We start from the raw sequence: 7,988 nt of genomic DNA, 5'->3' as shown, positions 1-7,988 counted from the left end.
TGAGGATTTGGGAGTCGGTTTCTAGGTCTGGAAATGTTATATCTAATGTGTGTATTGTCAATCTTGTCAAATCCAGGCCTTGTTAATCATTAGGTGTGCTTTTCTGCTAGTTTTGTTGAGTATTATGTGAAAGGTTCTTTTTTAAACTTAATCCCCTTTAATTTGTGTTTCTAAATGCTGATAGGCCTAGCTTTAGTATATTTGACTTTGTAGACTGAGCTTGGTCCTCAAATTCTTTATTCGGAGTGTTTTGTAGGCTCTTTTATAATTCTTTAGTACTTGTAGTATCCCTGTAAATTACTAGACTTTTGTACACCATTTTTGTAAAAATGTAGTAAATTACAAACATGGATATTATTTTTATAAAATTACTAGACTTTTGTACATCATTTTTACTAGATTTTGTATGGAGGGTTACTCGGGTTAATATATTATTTCTATATTTTTATACTCACGCTTAGAATAACGCTACCCTATTTTCTATGTGTTTTTAATATATTATTTCTATATTTTTGGGGGATTTATATATTATTTCTATTTTTGAGACAAATATATTATTTCTAAATAACATGTTGATTTGTAGGCTGCATAAAAATGACAAGTTTCTGGCCCAATGACAACAACAGGCAAACCTGTTTTGATCCTTTTTTTTGCACGCGCATGTAAAAATATATTGTTAAAATCCGTATTCCTATAGTAGACACCTATATATTCATGTAAAGTTTTGTTTAGAATAATTTTAGGATCTATAGTTAATGTTTACGATATACCTATTCGAAAAAAAGGGCCGCGGTTCATAGGAGCTCCTTCTCTGCACCCTCAGCGTCGCTTAGACTATTTGGCGCTCGAATTCAAGCGGTAGTGGGCCGGCCCAGCATCGCGTCCAACAACACGAAGAAAAAAAACATCAACACTATTACTCCCTCCGTTCCTAAATATAAGTCTTTTTAGAGATTCAATATAAACTACATACGGAGCAAAATAAGTGAATCTACACTCTAAAATATGTCTATATACATTCGTATGTACTAGAATCTCTAAAAAGACTTACATTTGAAACTGAGGGAGTATTCTGCAAGAAGTGGGGGTCGAACTCGCTTGCCATGGCGTTCGCACTTAGCACAATAACAACTAAACCGTGACGACTGACATTTTATATCTGAAGACGGCGTTATTTGACCCTCGTTTCACTCCTATTATTAATTATTTGAAAAAAGGAAACGTTTTTTTAAGAATTCACAATTTTTGAAAAAGTTCATTGATTTCGAAAATTCAATTCACAGACTTAAAAAATAATTGTTCACAAAATGAAAAAAATCATCTTCAAAAATGTTCACCGGATTTTAAAAAAAAGTTCACAAAATCGAAAAACGTTCATCAATTTTGATAATTGTTCAGAAATTTGAAAAAAAATTCACTGGATTTTACAAAATGTTTGCAAATATGAAAAAAGTTCACCGGAATTTGAGAAAATTTCATCGATCTTGAAGAAAACTTCATCGATTTTGAGAAAAGTTCACGCATTTAGCAAAAATAAAAAAATAAAATAATTAGACAAAAACTGTTCAAAGAAAACATAAAAAAGAAAAGAAAAACGTTATGCGAACTGAAGTGGATACAAGGGAGAAAATAAGTGAGTTGGCACAGTGGATCGAGATGGCCGAGTGGTTACGTCTTTGTGCTCTGAACAGGGAGGTCTCTGGTAAAAACCCCGTTGTCGCACCCTATTTTTTTATTAAACAGAAAAGAAAGAAAAGGTTAAACGGGCCGGCCCACAAGGTCGCTCGGTTTCATACTGTAGACTGCTTCCTCCCCCAGTTTTGTGGGGAAAACGAGCGTTTGCCTGCGCCGCCGAACACTCTTCGTCACGGAAGAATTTATCCCGTGGAGCAGATCGGAGGTTGAAGATGATGCGTAGGAGCAACCTAGAGGACATGCCTGCGGAGGTCAACAAGGGGAGGAGGATCAACAAGGCGGTGCTGCAGCCGCTCCCCGTCAAATCCGTCCTCCGCTTCCGGGCCGTCTGCCGCTCCTGGGACACGCTACTGTCCTCCGATGAGTTCCGCAGCCTCCACATGGCCGCACGGCGGGCACCACCGAAGCAGCTGCTCTACATCTCACCCACCGCCAGATTTCTCTCCACCGCGGTGTACGCTCGCCCCTTCACGCCCTCATCGCCAGGCGGCAGCACCGGAGATCAGGGGCACCTTTTGTTCACCATTGACGGCGCCTGTGGCAACTGTGCGGAGGTAGTGACGCCGGTACCGTGCCGCGGCCTCACCCTTCTCTACGACGGTCTCTCCACGGCCTACTACATCTGCAACGCGACCACACGGGCAGCCACGCGTCTGCCGCCTTCAACTGACATAGCATCAAGGTCCACTACCGGGCTGGGGTTTGATGCCCGCACGGGGAGCACAAGGTGGTGAGGCTGATTAACGGGATGTGCCATGACAAGGTCGGGGTTAGGTGCGAGGTGTACACGCCCGGAGGTCGCCATGGCGATCGCTGGAGGCAGGTCGCCGGTGGAGTGCCCTCCAGCTTACGCCAATTAGTAAGTTCCGCCGTTACCAATGCATCACTGAACAAATTACCGCCTGTGTTTGCAAACGGTTGCCTGCACTGGTTGATGGATCCTACAACACCAAGAGTTGCCATCATATGCTTTTCGATCGCAGAGGAAACCTTCACATGCGCCCGGTCACCGCCCTTCTGGGTACCAGCAGCACCACGCCCGACTTCCAGGCCCTGGTCATCAGGAGAGCACCTAGTGGAGATGCATGGCCAACCGTGTATGGTCCGAGACCTTCGCAACCGAGCCCCTCATGCTTGCTCACTGGAGATTTGGAAACTGCTGGACTATGGCTCTGGCGGATGGTCACTGCATCATCAAATCGATTTCTCCGGAAAGCTGGCAAGAGATTTACGTGAGCCATAAATTTTCAGAGTTATTGGATCTTTCAGCGATTGCAGGTCATCAAGGAAGAAGATAATCATCGCTACCAGCAAGCACAAGATTGACAACAAGTATGAGAAGAAGGTTTTTGAAGAGACCTTAACTCCAGTACATAAAACAAATGAAGAGATAGCCTTGTCATCCACCCAGGCTAAGGCGACTAGAGAGATCCTACTCCACCTCCCAGCTAAATCAGCAATACACTCTAAATTGGTCTGCAAGCAGTGGCTCAGATTGATTGAGAATGAAAACTTTACTGAGTCATACTTTAAACATAAGAACATCGACAGAAGGCCCAAGGTCATGCTTGTGGGCAAGGGCACTGGACAATTGGGCTTCAGTTTTGCTCCTTTGAATGGATGTCTCCGAGGAACTCCTAGTCACAGTAGATTGCTTGATACGAAGGTGGTTTGCTCTAAGCCTTGCCATGGGCTAAACCTGGTAAGCACCAAGACAAAGGACGATATCTGCAACCCATGTACAGGTTTTTTCTGGTGCTACTCTAACTTGGGGCCAACTTTGGCCCTACACTGGAGAATGCCTCAAGCAGAAGAGCATGCTTTTACCGTCGGCAACAAGAATGTTGGCTTGACTTTTGACCCCTCGATTCGTGAACATGTTATTGTGGAAATCTTCTATCACCAAAAGGACTTCAAATCTCGTCAGTATCACTTGACATGCGCGTTACGGTGGTGCGGCTCTCGGGATCCTGCCCGTCAAAACTGGGTACCGCCTCTGCCCGTGAAGGATATGCCACCTGCCTATCTTGATGGGGTGCTGTACTGGATGAGTGAACCAAGGTTGGGACAGAGCTGGGAACGGGTAGTTGTCTCTGTCGACATCACTACAAAAATGTTTCAGGTTATCCCTTGCCCTTCATGGTTTGTGAGATGGCATAGCAGAAACCATTGCCGCGCGTTTGTGGTTGAGCTCGCGGGAGTGTTGTGTGCTGTTCTAGCAGACCCGGCAGCAGACACTCTAGATGTGTGGAAGCTAGAGCACGGCCAATGGGGCAGAGCATGCATAATTCACTTGAAAGCATGTCCTGGCTATTCCCTGGAGACAGATGTTGTGGTGCCATTAGCTATTGACCCCGATGATGGGAGGATCATGCTCAACACCGGGAGGAAAATCCGTCTATATGATCCAGTGGAGCAAACAATTGAAACTTTGCGTTCACTTGATCAGGTACCGGTTGTCGGAACTAGACCCAGTATGCCTTCAACTTCATCAGAGAATAGTTTGACATGCTCCAAAGACCAGTCAGGGGAAGAGATGAATATAGCGGACACTAGTATTATCCCTTTCGTTCCCATGTTATATGAGGAGAGCTTAGCCTTTTACCCCCGTGTGAACAAAGTAAAATTCTTGTGGTGAATTGGTGATGCATTCTCAAGGCACGTTCTTCTCTTCATAAATGTGTGCTGATAAAAGCTTGCTTTCGTGTTGGTGAACTGAAACCCGTTTTCTGATAATGTGATAGTACGCCATTTTGAAAAAATAATAATGTGATAGTATGAACCATGTATCTGGTGTTCCTTCTTGTAGTTTAGTGCTTATTTATATCTGCAAAATAGGCAAGAGATAACGATCACAATTATCCTTACATTAGGTGTATTTTTTCACAAATTTTTTGTTATATTTTCTGTTTATCTGATCTGCTATTTTGTGTTCAGTAACCATTGCATTGCTTAACAAAACAATGGCCAGCAATTGTTGAACGTGGAACTTGTTGGATAATCAGCAACTAGTATTCACTGAGGGCCAAAGGCCATTACATATACATGTGTGGTGAAGTGCAGGAAACCCCTTGTACAATGGGGATATACCGGAAAGGGACTATACACATCTAACACCCCCCCCCCCCCTCAAACTCATGGTGGATCAACAACACTGTGTTTGGAGAGAAAAAAGCCATGCTGTGCGCGACTCTGTGCCTTCGTGAAGAAGTCCGCCAACTGTAACTCAGAGGGCACATAGTGAAGAGCAAGAGTCTGATCCTGCACAGCAACACGCACAAAGTGAGCATCCACACCGATGTGCTTGGTGAGCTCATGCTTCACCGGGTCACACGCAATACTGATAGCACCGGTACTGTCTGACAGTAAGGGAGTCGAGGTAGTAGCAGACACACCAAAATTCTCAAGTAACAACCGTAACCAGATCACCTCAGCCGTCAACATAGCCATGGCTCGCAACTCAGCCTCTGTACTCGAGCGAGAAACTGCACTCTGTTTCTTTGTCTTCCAGGCAATGAGAGAGCCACCAAGAAAGACACAATAAGCAGACAGCGAGCGTCGATCAGAGGGATCACTAGCCTAGGTAGCATCAGAGTAGGCCTGGAGCTCAAGAGAGCTGGAGCGGGGAAAGAAAAGGCGCTGAGAGATCGTGCCACGAAGATATCGTAGAACACGGAGGAGATGATTATAGTGGACAGAGGTGGGGGCTGAAACAAACTGACTCAGGATGTGGACAGGATAGGAGATGTCAGGACGCATAACAGCAAGATAGACAAGACTGCCAACAAGGTGAAGATAGCGAGTGGGATTAGGAAGAGGATCATCATCAGTGGCACGAAGCTGAACGTTGAGCTCCATAGGAGTCACAACTGTGCGCTCATCACCGAGAGCAGCGCGAGCGAAAAGATCCTGAATATATTTCTCTTGGGAGATGTAGAAGCCATCAGAAGTCGAGGAGATCTCAATCCCAAGAAAATAGCGAAGTGGACCAAGATCAGTCATGAGGAACTGATCGCAAAGGCGAGCCTTAACAAAGGCAATGTAGTCAGAATCATCACCAGTGATGATCATGTCATCAACATAGAGAAGGAGAAGAGTCACTAGTAGAAAAAGGGTCAAATGTTCAGCTCATTAGTGCCGGTTTGAATTTGAGTCGGCACTAATGTGTCCATTAGTGCCGGTTCCAACGGCTAGCCAGGCCGCTCTCATTAGTACCGGTTCGTGCCAAACTTTTAGTGCCGGTTCATGCCACGAACCGGTACCAAAGAGAGTGGTGGCAGGATGTTGTCAGTCTGGGGCCCCTCCAACACCTTTAGTACCGGTTCGTGGCACGAACCGGTACTAAAGGCCGTCCTATATAAACCCTTCGTCCACCCGAGCTCGCGTCTTCCCCCTTTCCCCTCTCCTCTGTTCTTCCCTTCCTCTCGAGCTCATCACAAATTTTGCCCAAATTTTGTCAAGATTTGAAGGCCCCCATCCATTCAAATGATCACAAAGGTTATCAACTTTGTCCTTTCATCTCTCATTGCTAGATTAGCTCTTGCAATGGTTTATATAGTGATTAATTTGTGGGTTTTAGTAATTTGGGAGGAATTATATGTGGTAGTATTTGATTTATATGCAATCTGAGGTCAAACTAACACTTAGTTTGCATATGTAGGTGTGGTTTACTTAGTGCCTTGTAAATCTCTGTCGTAACCACTGTCGATCGCCCGCACCGTCCCGTCGCCGGCACCGCCTTGTGGTGAGCCTCTTGTTCATGATTTCTTAATATAAAAAATTGATGTCTGTGTGATTTGGATATATAGTTACTCGTATAATTATCTTACCCGTACGTTGTTTGTTATACATAGTGCCAGATATCCGTCCCCGTTGGCCCTCGTCCTTGTTATGATTCGGATGTGGTATATTCTCTTTTAAAACTATTTGTTGCATTTCGTGTTTATGACAAATTATGCCCATCAAGTTGACATAGATATTTTTATCTAGGAGGTATGTGAACCGGAAATTCCAACCGACCCTATTGTCGAGAGGTTAAATTTAGTTGAAAGAGAAAACGAGTATTTGAAAAAAATCAAAAAGAATTGAGGGGGAGAAGATGGAATTGGAGTTGCATGTTGCCGATGTCGTCGAGGATCACAAGATCAAGATGGAGAAAATGAGCTTGAAGATTAGAAAGATTAGAAAATATGCCATTGATAGTGAGGCTTGGTATCATTATGTTGTTGGATCAATTGTTACCTTAGTTGCGATCTTGATCGCATTTGTTGTTGCATTTAAATGCTTTAGCTAGAGAGTTATTTGTTTGTTGCATTTAAGTGTTGTATGAACTTTATGTATGAACTTGTATTAATTTGGTCTTTTCGGTGTTGTGTAATGAAGATGAGCCGACAATGGATGTACGATGACCGATGCTCTCCCGAGTTCATTAATGGCGTGCAAACTTTTCTGCTTGCGGCTGAGGCAAACAAGCGGGCGGATGGTTTTACGCCTTGTCCATGTGCTGGCTGTAAGAATGATCACAATTACTCTAAGTCAAGAACCATTCACGTCCACCTGTTTGAGTCCGGTTTCATGCCCCACTATAATGTTTGGACCAAGCACGGAGAAAGAGGGGTTATGATGGAAGACAATGAAGAAGAAGAGGACGACGACAGCTATCCTAGCCATGGGTTCCCTGAATACGATGATACAACAATGGGGGAAGAAGCTGAGCCGACAATGCGGGAAGAAGCTGAAGAAGAGGCATCAGATGAGCCCGCTGATGATCTAGGTCGGGCCATTGCCGATGCAAAGAGAAACTGCGCAAGTGATTTGGAGAAGAAGTTGCAGCGCATGTTAGAGGATCACAAGAAATTGTTGTACCCGAATTGCGAAGCTGACAAGAAAAAGCTGGGCACCACACTGGAATTACTGCAATGGAAGGCAGAGAATGGTGTATCTGACAAGGGATTTGGAAAGTTGCTGGTAATGTTAAAGAAGATGCTTCCAAAGGACAACGAATTGCCCGAGAGTACGTACGAAGCAAAGAAGGTTGTCTGCCCTCTAGGGTTAGAGGTGCAGAAGATACATGCATGCCCTAAGGACTGCATCCTCTACCGCGGTGAGTACACGGATTTGAACGCGTGCCCGATATGCGGTGCATTGCTATATAAGATCAGCTGCGATGACCCTGGTGATGTCGAGGGCGAGCGCCCCAGGAAGAAGATTCCTACCAAGGTGATGTGGTATGCTCCTATAATACCACGGTTGAAACGTTTGTTCCAAAACAAAGAGCATGCCAAGGCGATGCG

General features: G+C 44.6%; 1 pseudogene; it reads left to right on the top strand.

The window, feature by feature from the left end:
• Nucleotides 1-1,851: 1,851 nt before the first annotated feature.
• On the top strand, nucleotides 1,852-4,333 carry LOC123159645 (uncharacterized; annotated as a pseudogene).
• Nucleotides 4,334-7,988: the final 3,655 nt, after the last annotated feature.

Source organism: Triticum aestivum, chromosome 1D, assembly GCF_018294505.1.
Source record: "Triticum aestivum cultivar Chinese Spring chromosome 1D, IWGSC CS RefSeq v2.1, whole genome shotgun sequence".
NCBI classification, from domain to species: domain Eukaryota; kingdom Viridiplantae; phylum Streptophyta; class Magnoliopsida; order Poales; family Poaceae; genus Triticum; species Triticum aestivum.
This window is presented reverse-complemented; position numbering and strand designations above follow the sequence as displayed.